General features: G+C 35.4%; 1 long non-coding RNA gene across 1 annotated transcript in view; it reads right to left on the bottom strand.

The window, feature by feature from the left end:
* Positions 1–359: 359 nt before the first annotated feature.
* The window catches only part of LOC143249768 (uncharacterized), a 57,823-nt gene continuing 36,150 nt past the window's right edge, over positions 360–22,032 (bottom strand). The window contains exon 3 of the long non-coding RNA XR_013027934.1: positions 360–487. This is a non-coding gene — a long non-coding RNA (uncharacterized LOC143249768). The remainder of the gene's footprint in view (positions 488–22,032) is intronic.

Below are 22,032 nucleotides of genomic sequence, written 5' to 3'. Positions count from 1 at the left end.
CCCCCACGGCTGGGAGGGCGAGCATGTTTAGCGCGACGCGGATACGAACCCGCGACCCTCAGATTACGAGTCGCACGCCTTAACGCGCTTGGCCATGCCGGGCCTCTTAACACTCTTACGAAAAGACGTTTCTAGTCCTGATTTCTCCAAGCCCGTTCCCCTGGCTGTGGTTTCGCTAGATAGTAGATAGGGACAGTGAGAATCTTGTTAATCCATTCATTAATGGATGTAAATGGCAATTTCATTTAAATACAAAATTATTAGCCTAATATTAATAACCTTTCAAGTTGCTCTGGGGCCTATTAGGCCCCACTTTTCGTAGGAGTGTTAAAAATTATATATTTTTTTAAATTTCTCCGAAATTTGTCTCTTAAGAATTTCAGTTAGACTTAAAGCAATGGACTATTTCTTCTCTGTCTACCACGGGTATCGAAACCCGGATTTTAGCGTTGTAAGTCCACAGACATACCGCTGAGCCACTGGTGATCTGAAATGTAGAAGCAAAACTATAAGTGAATCATCAAATGTGTGGTAAATCGATAGTTAAAACACAATCAGCCAAATATATCTTGTTTAATATTTAAAAATAAACGAAACATTTTGTCTCATGAAACTTTTCAGGGTGTACATCAATTGAAAAAGTAAAAACTAACTATCTAATATATATATATATATATGCATAAAAGGAGCTATGTCATACTGTTTGTCTCGTTCAATCAATGGGTAAATTAGGATACACCATCTCGTAAAATATCACGTGTTATACACTGTATTATGATAGTTTACTCATTGTAACAATGATTTTACTTGTAACTTTCTGGACATACAATAATATATAGACTACTATAATGATGTATATTGAAACTATTATTGATACTTAAAAATACAGTTGTTTAGTGACTTAACTTCTTAAAGCGAAACAGTAGGTATAATAAATATTAAATACAAATGTGATAAAGAAAACATAAGTCGAGACATGTTGAGATCTTTATGATGTAGAACCTTAGAAACACAGTCCACCTAGTAACACCATTTCCCTTCGTAAAATACATGTAATATGGCTAATTAGGCCATTCGCCTATAGAACCTTGGCAACACCGCCCGCCTATAGAAACAGCATCTGCCTATAACAATAGGCCTTCTGGAATCGAACTATGATGTGACCCTTCCCTAAGACAGCCGAGCATTATAATGCGCTTCGTAGGTGTCATCGCACTCTGGTGTTTATTACACAATGGTTATGTAACCTTCAAACGGTGTCCAATGATCTCCGTTTACCTGAGGAGGCATCCTTTGGGCGCAGGGACACTCCAACAACTACTTGTACGTTTTATATGTGACTAGATTAGTAAGTACACTTACAAATGGACATTGTGACAAATGCAGCAAGATGAACGTTTAACTTACAAACCTGTATTTGTAACAGTGTCAACGTGTGTACCTTGCTTTCATGTATCAAGGAAGGAGTGAATCGTAAATTTCCGTACAAAAAAATCTTTCATATAAGTAATTATGTTGTTTTATTATTCGTTTGTGATCACTGAAAGAAAGCAAACTTGTAATGGTTAAAGTATCAATGGTAGGCGAAATTCGTGGAAATTTCACGGTTCAAACTTATGCGGCTTACGCCCCTCATTTGTTTTCAAGATAACGTGTCCCAGCGTCTGAATCCTGCATCCTAATAATGATTATAGAGTGAACTTTAGAAGTAAACTATGTCATTCGTAGTATGAGAATAGCATTTAGTAAATAAACTATTACCGTAACACAAAAAAATGTTTACAGGCGAGGCCTGTACCTTGGTCAATATTTAACAAAAGGCGAGAAGAAGGGTGTGAACATCGAATTAATGGACTGTTTGGGATGCCAATGTGAGATCCAATTAGCAAATATCATTCCATAATATAACCTTTAGTTATAATCGTATATAAGTCAAACTTAAAAATCACCGTAAAATATAATTTAAAAATAAATATTGAAATATGATTTTAAAAACGTTTAAAATCAAATAACTTGACACTTTGTTTATGCACTTAATGGATAATATGAAAAGTAGAAAAGTATGTCATATAAATAATTACTAATGGTAACATGTGATAAAGTGGTGTATGTGTGTGTGTGGAATAAACAATCTCTGATAATTATAAACTTCATATCTATCCCATCGGGAACATTATAATTATTTGGAACTACATTGTTTTGCAATAAGATTTACGTTTCTTAACGATACTTAACTTCAAAATTGTTAAACTTCCTTAGGCAGATTTCGTGACGTTATGTTCTTAAACCTCTGTGAAAACAACAAATAGAAATTCAAGCTTGACTTCCTTCTCAAAGAAAACAACCAATCATCCAACAACTGAGGTTAAGCTTTGTTCACGCCCACATTTCAGTCATAAGTAGGTTAAGACATGAAAGGGGCGTAACATTTAGGGAAAACAATAAAAATGTGAGGCTGCTTTTAACCGCGAGGTGGTGAAAAAGTAGGCAACGCAAATCTCGTGCTGTCCCGGATGTGAAAACCTATAATTATTTTTGATTTAGGAATCACTATCTTTTTGCCGTTGTTACCAAGCTATCTGTGTCTATCTTTTATCTGTTCATCTGTCCGATCCTCTTTGTTTGTCAATGGTTCCATACATCTATCTTTACGTTTCATTATCTCTCTATTTATCAACTCATAAATCTATTTAGTCGATCTACCTCTTTCTTCGTCGCTTGCTTAGAATTATCTTGAAATTATTTTGCCCACTTTGATTATCCTTGGAAATTTGACATGCCCGAAACAATTCCTCAAAACTGTATTAAATTTATTACTTTTTCAGTAACTATTTGCGCTGTATAATAAATATGTTGTTTGTTTCTGACTTCAAGCAGGCCTGGCCTGACCACGTGGTTAAGGCACTCGACTCGTAATACGAGGGTCGCGGGTTCGAGTCCCCGTCACGCCTAACATGCTTGCCCTTTTAGCCGTTGTGGCTTTATAATGTTATGGTCAATCCCACTATTCGTTGGTAAGAGTCGACGCACTGCTAAATTAGGGACGGCTAACGCAGATAGCCCTCGTGTAGCTTTGCGCGAAATTCAAAAAAAAATATCTGATTTCAAAGTTCCCCAAATATCTTGAAATGGAAAAATATGTTATTCGTATGAATTTTTATTAATATAAAAACTACTTGTTTTTCAATTAATTTTCCAAATAACAATGATGGATTAATAAACCAATACTGTAATTGTTTGATAGGAAGCACTTCATGATGCCATCGTTAAAGTTAATTTATTTTCGAACACGAAATTCGATCCTACGAATGAGAAAAGAACTTAAATAGTGTGTCAGTCAAACATTCTTCAGACGTCGAATAGAGAGGATATCAATAATGTCTATGGACTAGTACTAAAGACAGTAACAAGATTCTTTGTAACATCTGCTACAGTACAACAGATAGCCTGTTGTTCATTGTCGGTGACATTAAGAACACTGTGTAGGTTTTATTCTGAGAAGATATAGATCCATTGTTCCATATGCACCACAATCTTTAGACTTTGTAATAAAAAGATATAAAGTCTGTTGTCTAGAGCCTGTGACATTAACAACAATGCTTAGACTTAGTGCTGAGAAGATATAAGTCCAGTACCAGTGACAATCAGAACAATTGACAGGCTATAAAGTCTATTCTTAAGTACTAGTGACATTAACGACAATATTTAGACTTCATTTTGACAAACTATAAGGTCTGTGTTTAAGTACCATTGACAGTTACAACTCGCTTTGTGTTTTTAAGACATTCTGTACAACAATTGAAAACTAGTTATTATACTGAAACAAGAAAGAGGCAAAACTAGAAGACTACAAAAAAAATCAATAAATTCAAGAGAATTAATTTTATATCTCAAATATATCTTAGTTTTATTGGGTTCTTCACAGCATGAGAAATGTCTAAAATTTAAAGCAGCGTATAACAATTTTTTATTCAAAAATAACATTAGAGACAGTACACCTCAGTCGCTTAAATACGACAATATAATCATCAGGATATGTGAGTTGAAGAGATGCTATTGTTAAGATATGTGGTTTCAGTAGAGTTCGCGTGACAGGAAGTTAACAATATAAAATGATATCCGTGTCTACAGAACTGTAAATGAACGATAAAATATTACATAAAACAAACAATTAACTTAATGTAGATATCTGATTTTCATTAAGGTTTATTATGGTTCTCAGTAAAATAAAGTTAAATCTCTGGTTACCATTCATAGTAAAGATCTCAATAGAGAAAGTAGATTTTACCACCATCACAGATGTGAATAGAACGTCTTCGAACTTTATGTATCTGAGTAGGTATAACATACCAAACTGGTCAATTCTCTACGAGAAAGAAAAACGTGAAGTCTAGTGTTAATAAAAGGTTCATTTTAATGGTTTGGTTGACTGTCGCGTGATGGAATTTCTGTGATGCTAAAGTGGCAAGTTAAAAGTACTTTAAAAGAACGTATTATGTATTGCACCGTATCAGGCACAAATCTAGTGAGAATACTTTAAACGCCTGTTGTCTGCATTGAAAGTATTAATTAATACTGGACCAATTCTATGTTTTAAAATCAAATGTTATCAAAACAGCCGTAATAATATGCACCCTTTGTGCGAAGCATCACATTATAATTCCCTCACCGCTGAAAGGGCGAACTTGTTTGGTGTGACGGGGGATTTGAACGCGCGAACCTCAGAATACGAGTCGAGCGCCTTAACCAACTGCCAATACCGAGCCTTGGAGTGTTCTTAATTCGTACGATAATAGCTAAGTTACCAGCCAAGTGGACCGTCTTGAACTAAGCGTTAAAGAAGAGGTCTTTATAGAATCCCGTGGAGCGGTCGACTTCACGTGCAACACATACAACGAATAATTAACGTTCTTAAAAAATAAACATTTTCATGGAAATTACGTAAAGGGAAAACAATTTTCTCAAGACACTTGTAATAAATTAGATATAAATAAAAAGATAATGTTGGTAAATCGTTTGTTTGTTTTGAATTTCGCACACAGCTATACGAGGGCTATTTGCGCTAGCCGTTCCTAACTTAGCAGTGCAAGACTAGACAGAGGGCAGCTAATTCACCACCCACCGCCAACTGTTGGGCTACTCTTTTGCCAACGAGTAGTGGGATTGACTGTCACATTATACGCCCCACGGCTGAAAGGGCGAGCATGTTTGGTGTGATGGGATTCGAACCCTTGACCCTCGGATTACGAGTCGAGTGCCTTAACCACCTGGCCATGCAGAGCCTGTGTAAATAAATGAAATAAATTAATAATATGAATTTTATTGTATATCAATTAGAGGTTTTTCTTGTTTTTCACACAGTTGTTCTTTTAATGTCTTATAATAGAACGCAAAGCTAAACTTATTGTTATACATTGTAGTTAAAACATCAAATAATTTTAGTTTTAATTATTTATTATAATTATCGTCTAAGTTACTCCAAATTGTTAAAACAGTCATACAAACAAACAAATGAACACACAGATTTCTCATTATTTTATCGAAATAATCACAGACTAGGTTACAGGGAGAAGACAGAAAGTGGCTCTTCATAAAAACGTTATTAATTTGTTATACCTTTTATTAGATAACAAAAAAATATGTAAAATTAACATCGACATAGCATGTTAGATACTAAGGTTAGTTTATCGAATTAGGTTGTGAGAAAATCTTGACATTGGTTGGCACAATATTTTACAGCCGAGGTTTTTAACTTCTTAATTTAGGTTATTAGAAATTTTTGACATTGTCACGTTATATTACAAGCTACATTTAGTTTGTCAAATCAGATGTTAAGAAAATTCTTGATATTAGCGTAGTATTCCACAGACTAGATTTAGTTTGCCAAATTAAGTCGTGAGAAAGCTCTTGGCACAGATCATTTTATGTCACAGACTAAGTTTAGTTTGGCAAATTAAGAAGTTTCGAAACTCTTGACACTGGTCACGTATGTTACTCAGTAGGTTCAGTTCCTTACATTAGGTAATGAGAAAACTCATAACATTGGTCACTTTTTCAAAAATTTGTCTAGTGTGAAATCTCTTAATAATGTTCGCGAATGTCACAGGTTAGGATTAGCTTGTTAAATTAGGTAGCGAGAAAACTATTGAACTCGTCACCGTATGTCGCAGGTTATGTTTACGTTTGCAAGTTATGTAGTTTGAAAATTCTAACCATCGCTAAATTATACCACAGAAAAGGTTTATTTAGTTTGTCGAATTTGTCAATTATAAATTCTATTAGTTGACACAGTGTGTCACAATCTAGTTTTAGTTTGTTAAATCAGCTAGCAAGAAACTCCTGACTTTGAAATACATGTCACACTCTAAATTTAGTTTTATTAAATTAAGTAACGACAAAACTACTTGTGTTGGCACAATATATCAAGGATTATATCTAGTTTTTCAAATTAGGTAATGTGAAAATTATTGACTTCGGCGTTGTATGCTACAGTCTCGCTTTCATTTGTCAAAGTAGATGTGAGGAAATTCCTAATATTAGAGCAGTATTTCACAGACAGGGTTTAATTTGTCACATAATGTAATAAGAAAAGCCTTCTTATTGGTCACGTATATCACATGCTAGTATTAGAAAACTTCTAACTGGTACATCATGTTAGAGACTAGGTTAAGTATTTCAAATTAGGTAATGAGAAACGTAATGACATCGGCACAGAATGTCACAGATTATTTAATTTTTGAAACTAGATAGTAAGAAAACTCTTAACATCGACACAGTATATCGTAAACTAGGTTTATCTGATTAAATTCGGTAGTGATAGAATACTAATATCGATATAGTACGTTAGAGACAATGTTTAGATTGTCAGGTAAAGTTATTGACATAAGCATATTATGTCACAGACTAGTTTTATTTATTTTGTGGAATTAAGCAGTGAGAAACTCTTGATATCGGTAATCTTTTATCAAAAACTAGGTCTAGTTTGTTAAACCATGAAGTAAAGAAGTTAAAATACGCATAGTATATCGTAGACTAGGTTTAGTTTGTTCAACTAGGTAGTAAGGAAACTTGAAATACACACAATATATATATCACAGACTAGATCAAATGTGTTAAATTAATCGGTTAAAAACTATTGACATCGGCACAGTATATCATAAATTACCTTTAGGTTGTGTAATTATTTAGTGATAAAATTCTTAATATTGGCAAAAAAATATATCTCAGACCAGGTTTATTTACTTTTTAAAATTAGGTAGTGAGAAATGTATTGACATTTTATGTCACAAACTATATTTTGTTTCATTAGGTAATGAGAATACTCTTGAAATTGTTCATGTACGTCACAAACTAGGTTTAGTTTGTCATAATAAATCGTAAGAAAACTCTTGACACTGGCCGCCTTGTGTTACAGACCAGATTTGGTTTGTCAAATTATGTAGAAAGGAAACTTTGAATTACTACAGAATGTCACAAACGATGTTAAATTTGTTAAGTTGGATAGTGACAAAATTTTTGATATCAGCTCTGAGTTTATTTTACCAAATGAGATACTAACAAAACACTTAACAGCAGCTACTTTAGATTACAGACCGGGTTTAATTTGTAAAATTATGTAGTGAGAAAAAAATGTAATATTAACACAGTATTTCACACGCTAGGCTTAGTACGTCAAATTAGATAGTGAAAAAAACTACTGACATCGTTGTTGTATATTACATACTATAGTGTGTTTTTGTTGCTCATTGCTTGAGTTTTAAGACACCTGCACGTGCTGTGCTCCTAAGTGGACCACCACAAGGTAGAAAATATGTTAAAAAAAACGAGTGTTCCCAATCGACGCATTCTAATGACTATAAGTAAGAACAGTATATTAAATTATATACTTTGATTATTGGGTTTGTTCTTAGCACTGACCAGGACGTTAGTATTAATTAAATTGTGGCCAGTAGGGGCTTTCTGTCGTGATGATCGCGTTGTGTAGTAATTTATGAGCAGGTTTTCTCACTTCTAAACTGTCGTTTTCAGGCGGTTTAACAGTAACTCTCAGGGGTTATTAAATTGAAATTCGAACACCGATGTGTCCAGTGGATACAGCAAAAATAGCACAATATGTAATTTTTTGGTTAACAAGAAATGAGCAGAAAATAAAAAAGTGTCATGTGACCAGATTTTAGCCATCTATATCGAATAATATTTAGAAGATACAATACTTGTATAGCGTCGTTAAGAAGTCGACGTGATAAGAAGTAGCTTGGGTTTTCGATGTTTTAGTTAATACGTGGTTTGGTTTGATTTTCGCGCAGAGCTGCAGGGGGTAGGGTATCTGCATGAATAATTTAGTAGTGTAAGACTAGAGGGAAGGCAGCTAGTCATCACCGCCCACCGCCAACTCTTCAGCTACTTTTTTAACCAAAGAATGGTGACATTGACCATCACTTATAACACCCCCATGAATGAAAGAGCGAGCATGTTTGGTGTGAGTGTGACAGGGCTCGAACCCTCGATTTTCAGATTGCGAGTTAAGCGCTCTAACCACCTGGTCGCTTCACATGGTATCATTCACATCTGACATGATAACTCATAATAAGAGACCTCTCCACACCCCAGTGGCACAATTGTATGTTTGCAGACTTATAACGCTAGAAACAAAGTTTCGTTATGCAGATAGTCCGTTGTATAGCTTTGTGCTTAAGTTCACGATTTCAATATTTCATAACAAAATCTTGAAATAGTGCTTTTGTTCGACGCGCACCAAATAAGAACTTTTGAAATCTTCGCAATAGCCTGTTTCCAGTATCAATTATATAATACAACATTAATTACATTCAGTTAAATAGGTTGAGGTAGTGACATATTGAACTTTTAACAAAAGGATTTTTCTCAGTATTTGTTTAGTCAAATGTAATGTGACATTTGGCATATTGTAAAACAGGAAGTTTCGTAAACACCGGTTAGAAGTGATTGGTTGTTGTTAAGAATGAACAACAGAGTGGACTATCATATCTGCTTACAACGAACATCGAAACCTGAACTTTAGCGTTGTAAGATTGCAGAGTTACCACCGAGCTACTTGTGGCGGTTGGAATTGAAAAATAACTATATATCACGTCATTGGTTGTTGCGTAGTGATTAACATGCCACTTGTGTATCGAAAAGTCCAAAGTTCGAGCTCGCAATATGTCTTTAAACATTCTGTATTTTTAGCTGTAAGCGCGATAGAGAAGTTAGAATCAATTCCACTTTTTGAATAAAATTCGACGTGTGAGTGGCTGATGACGTTAACTGGTTGTTCTGCATTGGTCAACACTTGAATTTTAAACACACTTTTAGCTAAAGAAACGTACTATAATGGAAATACCTTTCTCTGTGAAGTTTCGTGCTGTCAGTTTTGGTTTTAATAGAACGCTCCTGAAGAAGCTGTAAAGCGAAACGTTGGGGGTTTAATTCAATAAAAACAACACTTTGGTGTTACAAGGACGTTTATTTCTAGTTTTATAATATTTTTTTCTGGCTAAATTGTATTGACTTAAACGATTGTTTTCTAAGTTTGTGATGAATATTGAAATTTTGATCACTCGACTGTACTGTGGTTTCAGTCTGTGCAGCACAAACACCGTAGGAAACATCTCTATTTCAGATTAACCTAATCTTTAGAGAGGTTGTTCTATCAACACCGCACCTCATATCTCTCGTTTAAATAAGATGTACACACGTGAAACTTACGACTAATATAAAAGTCAAGCATAATCACTAAATGTTTGACGATTTCCTGTTTTTATTAAACAGGCTTCAGAGCTCGTAACTAACGACGGGGTTTTCCAAACTTCATAAATTACTCTTGGCCATTATCAAGCCTACTCGTAGTTAAAGAAGCCTCGAGAAGCAAACGTACTTGACATTTTACATACCATACTTAACCCACTAAACTATAACTTATAGTCAAACGGTCAGTTTGAATGCAGAGCGAGTTGCAGAAGAGACACATTCCTTGAACAGCAAGAGCCTCATTGTCTACTCCATTACAGCCCCCGTGTCAAGGGCTTATGTGAAAGGGCATAAAGATCAAGTGTTAATTCACACACAAATTTTGTAGATGAAAATTTCACGCAGCTCGAAAGAATAAGTCACATAATAAGTCACATTACTGAACGTAGAAGTACGGTAAGTACGCCGTATCGTTCATGCTGTTTGACAAACTTATCTTTTAAAAAAAAGGTCTTTTGACAACTCTCAGAAGGCAAACTGAATAAGCAATATACATATATATGAATTGTATCACAGACCATTAAACAAGATGGTTTTGGAATTTCACACAAAGCTACTCGAGGGCTATCTGTGCTAGCCGTCCCTAATTTAGCAGTGTAAGACTAGAGGGAAGGCAGCTAGTCATCACCACCCACCGCCAACTCTTGGGCTACTCTTTTACCAACGAATAGTGGGATTAACCGTAACATTATAACGCCCCCACGGCTGATAGGACGAGCATGTTTGGTGCGATGGGGACTCGAACCCGCGACCCTCAGATTACGAAGCGCACGCCTTAACGCGCTAGGCCATGCCAGGCCCCATTAAACAAGAAGCTCATACAACTTTAATCAATCAGAATTTAGGATAAGTTTTTATTGTTAGTCTGTGTTTCATCTAACACAGATCTGAATATCCAGTTTTTATTGTTAGTCTGTGTTTCATCTAACACAGATCTGAATATCCAGTTTTTATTGTTAGTCTGTGTTTCATCTAACACAGATCTGAATATCCAGTTTTTATTGTTAGTCTGTGTTTCATCTAACACAGATCTGAATATCCAGTTTTATTGTTAGTCTGTGTTTCATCTAACACAGATCTGAATATCCAGTTTTTATTGTTAGTCTGTGTTTCATCTAACACAGATCTGAATATCCAGTTTTTATTGTTAGTCTGTGTTTCATCTAACACAGATCTGAATATCCAGTTTTTATTGTTAGTCTGTGTTTCATCTAACACAGATCTGAATATCCATTTTTTATTGTTAGTCTGTGTTTCATCTAACACAGATCTGAATATCCATTTTTTATTGTTAGTCTGTGTTTCAACTAACACAGATCTGAATATCCATTTTTATTGTTAGTCTGTATTTCATCTAACAGAGATCTGAATATCCATTTTTTTATTGTTAGTCTGTGTTTCAACTAACACAGATCTGAATATCCATTTTTTATTGTTCAGCATTTCAGACATCAATAGTTCCAGTAAGCGGGGAACCTTGAAGGAACTGCCAAACATTTTATTTATCTAAACAAAGATCTGCTTTCTTCGACTGCATTGTAGAATGATAAAATTATCTATTACCAGATACAGTCCCGATTTTCTGCATCACCAAGATAAAAATTTTATATCTTACACAAGAAATTGCAGAAAAACAAACACGCATATAAATTAATATATGCAAGATATTAGATATTTAATTTTTTCGTCATAAAGAAAAGGGCGTAAAATTAACATGGTTCGCTGACACTATTTATCCGGAATCTCAAACATATTCTACTTCTATTATGATTCCAACTGGTAACACTAAAAAAACAACTGATAAGTATGATCTGAGACAATTTATAATGCGGTAAGTTCAGAGGTTTATAATTAAACAATATGTAAGTCGTCAGCATGTCACGTACCAATCACGGCTGATATAAAGTCACGATGGAATGGCATATATTTGAACTAAAGTTGAGATTGGCGTTTAGTACGTAGTGTGACCGTCTTTGTGAAGGGTTAACTTTTTCTGACGCAGAACATGTATATATATATGTTTGTGTGTTCAGCTGAGATTTCGTGTACTGATGAAAGTGCTCCCATCATTTAGGTCGCTTGCTATGTTTTTATACATCAAAAAACTTCTCGTGCAAGACCATTTTCTCTTAGTGTGTGTGTAGCCTTAATTTAAATATGCAGTTTAAAGTATTATGGACGCATTGTGTTTTTTTTCTGGTATTTTTCTAGCCGATTTAGGCTTACTATACAGGAGTATACAGTTAAAAATAAATAAAACAAACTAACGTGGCTATTGAACTTTATCTACCAGTTCAGCTGTGTCAAACATTATAATGATTACGTTTCTATAAATTTTTACTACATTGTAAAAACGAACTGTTTATTTCTCATATTATTGGATTGTTTGATTTTGTAACGTTTATCCTCACTACAGTTCGCATATTGCATTATATTGTGTAACTTTGCAAATAATGAGCCTAGAAACAATTTGATGGATATATAGTTTAGAGAGGAGGCCAAGATGGATCCACCATCTGTAATTCTTTGGTTAATACCTTATAGTTGCTGAGTTCTGCTCTTGTTATTTACTGACGTTGTTTTCTTGTGCATGGCTCATTTTCAACAGGGTTGAAGATATCTGTTATCAGTTTAAACTTAACTTTTCTTAATTGCAATCTTTGGTATTTATTGTTTGTTTGTTTTGAATTTCGCACAAAGCTACTCGAGGGCTATCTGTGCTAGCCGTCCCTAATTTAGCAGTGTAAGACTAGAGCAGCTAGTCATCACCACCCACCGCCAACTCTTGGGCTACTCTTTTACCAAAGAATAGTGTGATTGACCGTCACATTATAACGCACCCACAGCTGAAAGGGCGAGCATGTTAGGCGCGACGGGGATGCGACGCTCAGATTTACGAGTCGCAAGCCTTAACACGCTTGGCCATGCTGGGCCTTCAGTAATTACAAACATTTGTTTAGTAAAAGCACTTATCTTTCCAGTTAACAAACAAGTTTTGTTTGTTTGCTATAAAATACAAAGCTACAAAATAAGTTGTCTGTGAAGTGCCCATCACCAGTATCGAATCTCAGTTTTTAGCATTATAAGCCTTCAGACTTGCCGCTGAGCCACTTGGGGTTTAACAGAAGGTCAAATATTCGTTTTGATACAGACAAAAATTTATTTAATTAATGGCGAAGAGGCAGTATAGAATATAAAATAATTGGAAAGCATAAAAACTAATGCAAATTATTATTCAATAATCTAATTTGTTTTTTAAATATTATTTTTATTAATTTGAAAAATGTAAATTTATGAATTATTTTATACTTATAAAATATAAACTAATTCACGAATTTACATCCATGACCTGAAATTTAAATTATTGTATGAAAGTGACTAGTTGATGTCTCACATTTAATTACAAGTTTTACTACTGTTGCCAGATGAAACACTAAAATATAATGACGCTTCAGTTCTGTACGACCAAAAACTTAAGTTAGGCTTAACATTAATACACTGCTAGCCAAAATCTTAAGGCCAATGAACATAAAGAAAAAATATGCATTTTGCGTTGTTAGACTCAACCACTTATTTGAGTAGAGCTTCGAAAGATGATAATAAGAAAAGGGAAAATAAAAATAAAACACTTTTTAGTATTTAATAGAGAAAATGTGAATACCATGAAATTAGCCTAAATACTAGTTGGTCAAAAGTTTAAGACCATATCAAAAATAAGTCCTAAACAGGGGTAGAAAATGCCAAACAAGAGGTCTCAGTAGTGAGTTGTACGACCGTCATTGCGAATAACTGCAAACATTTGCTTTGGCATGGTCGATATAAGCGTTTGCAGAAGGCTGGCTGGAATGTTATTCCAAGTGGTGAAGATGTCTTCAAAAGATCATGCACTGTTTGGAACTGACGTCCATTTCTATAGACTTTCCTTGCCATCCACCCCCAAATATTTTTAATGGGGTTCAATTTGGGCGAACACGCTGGATGGTCCAAAAGAATCACGTTATTCGCCATGAAAAAGTCCTTTGTCCTGCAGACATTGTGGATTGCAGCGTTGTCCTGCTGAAAGATCCAGACACGTCCACACAAACGAAGGCCATCAGTCAATAAGGATGCTCTCTCCAACATGCCAATGTAGCCAGCTACTGTTTGACGTCCCTGTATAACCTGAAACTTCATTGTTCCATGGAAGGAGGAAGAAGCACCCCAGATCATGATGGAACCTCCTCCACTGTGTCGTGTAGAAAATGTCTCCAGTGGGATATCCTTATCGTGCCAGTAACGTTGGAAGCCATCTAGACCATGCAGGTTAATTTTTTCTCATCAGAGGACAAAACCTTTGTCCACTTTTCTACGTCCCATGTTTGGTGCTTCTGAGCAAAGTTTAACCGAGCTGTTTTGTGGTGTGGAAGGAGGCATGGCCCTTGAAGATGTTTACGGTTTTTAAAGCCTTTCTCTCGTAGATGCCGTCTTATTGTTCTTGAACTGCATTCTACGTCCGTAACGGCCTTAATCTGTTTCGACGATCGGCTGGTGTCTTGCCGGACAACCCGTCAAATCCTCCTGCTCAACGCCGGCCACATTTTCTTGGGCCGACCACTTAAAATTCTCGTTCCGTATCCCTCAGGGTCTTTTAAGAAATTTGTAACAGTAGTTTTACTACGCCCAATCTCACTTGCGATGGCACGTTGAGAGAGACCTTGCTTTTGTAGCTCGACTACTTTGCCATGTTCAAACTCTGTCAACTTTTTTAGCCTTTGCCATGTTTTTACACAATGTAACACAGGAAATGTCAGTGGGAGATGTTGACAATGCTAATGCTTGAACACAAATGACTAAATTTTGTTACGTGTTTACCGATTGACGCTTCGTTTCAGTGAAGTCTTAAACTTTTGACCAGCTAGTATTTAGGCTAATTTCATAGTGTTCACTTTTTTCCTATTAAGTGCTGAAAAAAGTTTTTTATTTTTATTTTCCCTTTTCTTATTTTCATCTTTCGAAGCTTTGCTCAAATAAGTGGTTGAGTCTAACAACGTAAATGCATATTTTTTCTTTATGTTCATTGGCCTTAAGATTTTGGCTAGCAGTGTATCAATTCATTTCCAAAAATCAAGTTAAATCACAATAATTAAGCCTAACCAATGGAGTAAACTTGTAAATTTCTAAAGCCTGAAAGTAAGTCCTAACGAGTGGCTGTTTACGTACACTGAAACTCAGTAAAACGTTAACTTACAGACTTTATTTCGCTATTACTTATTTTAATGTGATAGTCGGTTTATTATCATAAACAACACGGGTACATCCATCGAAGAAATGCGCAGTACACGCTTATAAAAATAATAAACAAATCATTACATTTCAAAATAAAATATGATTTTATATCACTGAATAAAAATATTCTGAGGTGTTTTTTTTTTTTTTGCCTCGTAATTTGAAAGTCGTGGGTTCGAATCTCCGTCACACCAAACATGCGCGTCCTCCCAGCCGTGGAGACGTTATGATGTTACAGTCAATACCATTATTCGGTGATAAAAATAGTAGTCCAAGATTTGGCGGTGAGTGGTGATGACTAGCTGCTTTCCCTCATGTCTTACACTGCTAAATTAGGGACGGCTAGATGAGGTAGCTCTCGTGTAGCTTTGCGCGAAATTCAAAACAAACAAACAAACTAAATAATTTTGTTCTTGTTGATTTTCAAACAGGCGACAGAATGAAGAGAAAAAAATCGATGAAAACACTTACAAGGTTAAACAACAACATCAACTGCCTATACTGCCTGGTTTACTGAAGTAAAATTAACTGATCGACGTTAAGACTAACTTGCTCCTACTACTCACGTGACATCTCCTCCTCTTTTTCACCCTACACATTAGAAACCAAAGTTACACCATTGCTTCGACTTTTGGGTAAGTTTTCAAGATTATGACATTAAATAATATGAAAATATGAGAGATGAACGTATAACCTACAACACGAGCCAATATTTGATATATAATGAGAAGTGAGTGGGTTTTTTTCTTATAACAAAGCCACAAAGTCCACCGAACCTCTGATGTTAGCGATCATGAGAAGAATCAGGTATAATAAATACTAAATTTTACTACTGCATATTTATATATTTTTCTACAAAAATGTTGTATAACTGATAGTGTATATAGACGTTTTGAATAAATACCTTGCTTTTTTCATTATTTAGTGAAAAAACATTTTTGTAACTACATAATAGACATGTAATAGAATGATTGGCCTTAAACCGCATGCCGAAACCACGCTGAGTATGGTACTTTAGGTTTATAACTTCATTAAGAAAACAGTTGAAGTGTTGTTTTATTACCAGGGGTTCCAAACACCTACTGAAGCGCTATCTTCGTAAAGCTTACAAATAACTCCGTAATGAGTTTATTATTATTACTTTATCACGAGTGTAAGCTTCATAAATGGATTTTGCATTCATACATTTGTGTGTAACAAACTAATCATTACTGAAGGTTTATAGAAACTCGTGTTTCAAGCAATAGTTATGGCCTTCCTTTATCTATTAGCTAAAGTATACGTAACTAAATTTGTAGAATAGAAACGTACGAAGATGACCTTACAGTTAAAGTGAATGCAAACGAGATACAGGTAAACATCGATATAAAACGCATCGATAAAGCGCGATAATCAGTTGGGCGCGATGGGGTCTTAGGCCCCAAATTTTTTTTGGTTTCTACTTTTAGAATATCAGCCCCCATCAAAGTAATGAATTCGATAAATTTCTTTAAAATTCTGCTTTTTACATTTAATTTCAGTCTTAAAATTGAGTTTAATAAATAAAAAAAATGCTATATCATTGGTGTAAGTAGTTTTGTTTGTTTTTCTTTATTTCACTACAAAACGCGTAAATTTTGCATTATCGCTCACCCCGAGGGTCAAAAAAATATATAATCAAAACGGTATAAGGCGCAATCAGATACAACGCGGTCGAATTTTTTGGACCCCAACTAGCGCCTTATATCGATGTTTGACTGTACTTATAAAATATTTCATGTCTTCTTAATCGACTTTCAACAGTATTTCAAACTACAATTTAGAAAGCTTCAAATATGTCGTATCACTGATATGGTGATTTTATAAATTTAAAAACTTAGTGGTGTTTCAAAAAGTTCAGGTTAAATGCGGTACAAAAATAAGCAGTCAGAGGTACATTAATATCGCTATGCTCCTTGTAAAAGTAGGTATGTTTTAGTACCTCTGTGACTTGGATAACACTTTATTTAATAAGAGGTTTGACGAAGGTAAATATTTATCTTGACCTTTAGTATCTTAAGTAATATTACTTAGTGATTATTACCTTTAGTTTAACTACAGACAACCATTTTCCATTTTATTTGTCATTTTATTTAAATATGCACTGGCTTCTAATAAAACGAGGACACTTATAGAACAGTGAGTGTTATATTAACAATGAGGCCCGGCATGGCCAAGTGTGTTAAGGCGTTCGACTCGTAATCCGAGGGTCGCGGGTTTGAATCCCCGTCGCGCCAAATATGCTCGCCCTTTCAGCCTTGGGGGCGTTATAATGTGATGGTCAATCCCACTATTCGTTGGTAAAAGAGTAGCCCAAGAGTTGGCGGTGGGTGGTGATGACTAGCTGCCTTCCCTCTAGTCTTACACTGCTAAATTAGGGACGGCTAGCGCAGATAGCCCTCGAGTAACTTTGCGCGAAATACAACTGACACATCATTTAATACCAACATGGTATATGACTGACCGGTAATGTTGCACTTACATAATATATTATTGAAAGCCATGTAATATAATGCGAATAATCAATACTATTTGAATTGAACTGAATTTATTTAAATATACAACAGCTAAAAACTTAAAACAAAACAGTTCAACGTTTTGACATCAAAAGGGACACAGTTTTTATTAATAGTATGACTTCTCCAGGACTATGCTAGTATTTAGTATTCAATATCTATTGATTTGTCTTTCAGAGTTAGTTAAGATATATATTGTTGTATTATGGGCATAGCTTGCATCTTAATCTAAATAGAGTGGACTTCACTGAGTAATATTTCACCGTTCGTTCCGCATTTGTGAAATATACAAATATTTTATAATTTTACCAATCAATTTTTCCAATACATTTAATTCTAAGAACCAACAAGCTGTTACTATTGTTCCCAAAGCGACTGCAGTGTAAACGGGAGTTAATAATTTGAGAATATGTGAATAATTTGTCACAATATGTGTTACACCCACACTGTATGTGTCTTATTCAGTGCTGACTCGGCCTTTCTCCCAATACAGGGCTCATCAGGATGGCAAGGGCACGTCATATGTCGTAGTACTCGAGACGCTATTTATATAGTCATTCGATTCTCCACTTGTCACTGAGTTATATCTGTTTTCAGGAATTCTATCCTCACCAGCTACCATACAATGTCTTGTCTTCTTCTTTTAATTTACTATTGTCTAGGATTCCAAAAGAGATTGTGAATCGGAATTGTCAATTTTTACTAATTTATCGGTGTATATTTTGAGTAGTAGTATCGATACTACATACACTTCAACTCTTATGTAAGTTCACTGAAAGTATTTTGTTTGTTTGTTTGTTTGTTTTTAAATTTCGCGCAAAGCTACACGAGGGCTATCAGCGCTAGCCATTTTTAATTTTGCAGTATTAGACTAGAGTTAAGGCAGCTAACATGCTCCCCCTTTTATCCTTGGGGGCGTTATAATGTGATGGTCAATCCCACTATTCGTTGGTAAAAGAGTAGCCCAAGAGTTGGCGGTGGGTGGTAATGACTAGCTGCCTTCCCTCTAGCCTTACACTGCTAAATTAGGGACAGCTAGCAAGATAGATTTAGTGTAGCTAAGACGACTAAACATTCTTCATCCTAAACTCTGACAATACCTATTTGTAGGTGGGTGTATGACACGAAGGCAATGCGTATGAATCATCAGGAGGTTGGTGTTATCTATGAATTAGTTGCGAGTCAACCCTAGTCTTTCTGACACAGAAACGTTATTGAGAGAGAAGTCAGTAACATAAGTACTGAAATCCGGATATTTCTTGTCTTATCATGTTTTTAACAGCGGTTCTCAAGTGATAAATTCAGGGATATCGTGTGACAGGCGGGTAATTAATGTGAAGAACCAATAAACGCAGATCGACCCTCATAGGGCAAGGATTAAAAATAGTGTTGCAGTAATGTATTGCTTTGGTCTGTTGTGTTCAAACAAGGAAGTGTTGACAGAAAATAAATTGTACACTCGCACAGAATTAAATATTTTTGTTTTTCGAATTTCGCGCAAAGCTTCACGATGGCTATCTGCGCTAGCCGTCTCTAATCTAGCAATGTAAGACTAGAAAGAAGTCAGCTAGTCATCACCACCCACCGCCAACTCTTAGGCTACTCTTTTACCAACGAACAGTGGGATTGATAGTAACATTATAACGCCCAGACGGCTGAAAGACCGAGCATGTTTTGTGTGACAGGGATTCAAACTGGCGACCCTCAGATTACAAATCGAATGCCTTAACCACCTGGCCAGGCCAGGCCCGTAGAGAATTAAACCTTTTTGTTTCTTTACAGGAAAAAATAAATTCAACTTTTAGCAATAAGGTTTTGTGTAAATAAAAGTAACGAAAAATCCATGGATATTTTCAAAATGTGAAGATAATGTGGGTGTTTTTCATGTAAAAAACGCATTTTCGTTTAATTTCTTGTGTGAGTGGTTGTTGTAATTCATATTACTGTATTAGAAAATATAGTAACTTTGTTAAGTAATTTTATATCAATTCATATATTTTCATATATTTGGACCCTTTGGAGAAGGGTCATGAGCATTTTAAATCGTTAATGAAAAAATTGGCTTAAAGATCTATCAAACATTACCTCCACGCCGGCTCGGCATGGCCAGGAGGTTAAGACACTCGACTCAAAATCAAGGGGCGCGGATTCGATCCATATCATACATTTCAGCCGTGTGGGCGTTGTAATGTTACGGTTAACCCCACTCTTCGTTGGTAAAAGAGTAGACTAAGAGTTGGCGGTGGGTGGTGATGACTAGCTGCCTGCTCTCTACTCTTACACTGCTAAATTAGAAACGGCTAGCGCAAATAGCCTTCGTATAGCTTTGCGCGAAATTCAAAACAAACCAAACAAACCTCAATGCTGTGTAGTACTATTGGCGATTTAAATTATTTACATAAGGAAACACACACTTCCAATTCAATTTCCTGGCTTTTACTTCACTGTCATCATAATTTCTGACGTAATCTAGCTGCGATAAATGAATAAGCTAGTAGCTCGTGGTGTTTGGAAATGCACACATCATTTATCTACATTAATATTTTTCTCGTGTTTTCCTCGAGCGAACAAGCGAAAGAAACTCGTTTTTACAATAACATTTTTTTATTTTTTTGTAATTTTTACATGTTTTATATTCATAAGGTAAAAATAAGTGGGTGTTATTGAATGGTTTTAGTAGCAACGACAGGTTTTCAATCAAAGGTGGTCTCTACTTTTTGTTTCATCAAGTTTCTGATGCTAAAGGCGTGGTTTAAAATATCCATTGCAAAAGTTTAAAATGAAAATATAAAATACATTAACCTGACATATAAATAAATATATTAACGGAATTCTTAAGAGAGTCATGTGTGTTTCGAACTTGTGGCTTTAACACTTTTAAGTATATAAGTGGCACTCCATTGGAACATACGAGTTACCACGTACATAAAGTCTGAACTATTTATACATATATATTATTATTATTGGATTTTTGTTTACCTCTGCTGAATGTTTCGTGACGTAAAATAAGATTTCGTCGATTTTTATTATCTGTGTACATTTTCGGAATGAAATATCACTTTCTTGTTTAAAAATAACAACATGAATTCAGGTAATTATCTCTCAAATTATTTGAATGCGTCTTACTAGCCTACTGTCTATTATACTCAGTGAAGTCGTAGTTTTGACAGTCGTCTTATTTAATAGGCAGTGAGGCCCGGCATGTCCAAGCGTGTTAAGGCGTGCGACTCGTAATTCGAGGGTCGCGGGTTCGCATCCCCGTCGCGCCAAACATGCTCGCCCTTTCAGTCGTGGGGGCGTTATAATGTGACGATCAATCCCACTATTCGTTGGTAAAAGAGTAGCTCAAGTGTTGGCGGTGGGTGGTGATGACTAGCTGCCTTCCCTCTAGTCTTACACTGCTAAAGTATGGATGGCTAGCGCAGATAGCTCTCGAGTAGCTTTGTGCGAAATTCAAATACAAATTAATAGGCAGTGATTTGGTAGTATTGGCTAGCATATAACATGGCGTCTATTCCCCGTAAAGTAAACAACAAAGCACCCGTTTCATAGTAATACATATTACTCTTAATAAAGAGACGAGATTTTACTAGTTATTAGTGCTTTTGATACAAGGTATACAAGATCATTAAAGCCAACAAAGTGTTTTTCTTATAACAAAGCCACATCCGGTTATCTGCTGAGCCCACCGAGGGGAATCGAACCCCTGATTTTAGCGCTGTAAATCTGTAGACTTACCGCTGCACTAGCAGGGGACTAAAGCCCACAAACTTCGTGCAAGCAAATCTATTATCATTTAACCCTAGCTAGGTAACAGAAGCCTGGGTTTCACAATCACTCGAGGCATTTGAGGGCCGAAGATATATAGTTCTTTTACCTGTAGTAAACTGTTTATTAAAAAACATAAATTTCTCTGCCTGTAAAGTGCAAAACCTAAAAACCTCTTTACCAGCTATACTTTAACGCCCTGGTGCAATTAAGTATGTATTATACTTTTTTTCTCTTGATATTATTAAGGTGTTTGACACCTCAAGCTCTAAAGGCTTAGAGATGGCTTGTTACCACTTCATTCCACCACTTTTAATAGGTTTACTTCAAGTACAGAGGTTCAAATATAAATTTTAACTTTATCTTTTTCTTTCGAGTATTTCCCTTCTGAAAATAGATATGCTGGATACAGCTTCGTTAAGTGTTTGCTATTTGTCATATACAGGAATTAGTATATACTTTTTTATCGTTTCACTTCGTCACTTCTTCACTATAACACCACCAGGTGTGGCGCAAGACAACGCCCCCTTTATTTAGTGTTTACAAAATTCACGAGACGTAAATAATTTTATTTCAGCTATAAACTTTGAATAGCAGTTTAAACTAACACATGAACTCAAATCAAAGAAGCCCTCGTAGTTAGTTATTAACTCAGTAAACAAGTGACGCTTGAATAGCTCTGTGTAGTAGAGTTGAG

Source organism: Tachypleus tridentatus, chromosome 4 (assembly GCF_004210375.1).
Source record: "Tachypleus tridentatus isolate NWPU-2018 chromosome 4, ASM421037v1, whole genome shotgun sequence".
Lineage (NCBI taxonomy): Eukaryota > Metazoa > Arthropoda > Merostomata > Xiphosura > Limulidae > Tachypleus > Tachypleus tridentatus.
Note: the sequence above shows the minus strand (reverse complement) of the source record. Positions and strands in the feature narration are given on the sequence as shown.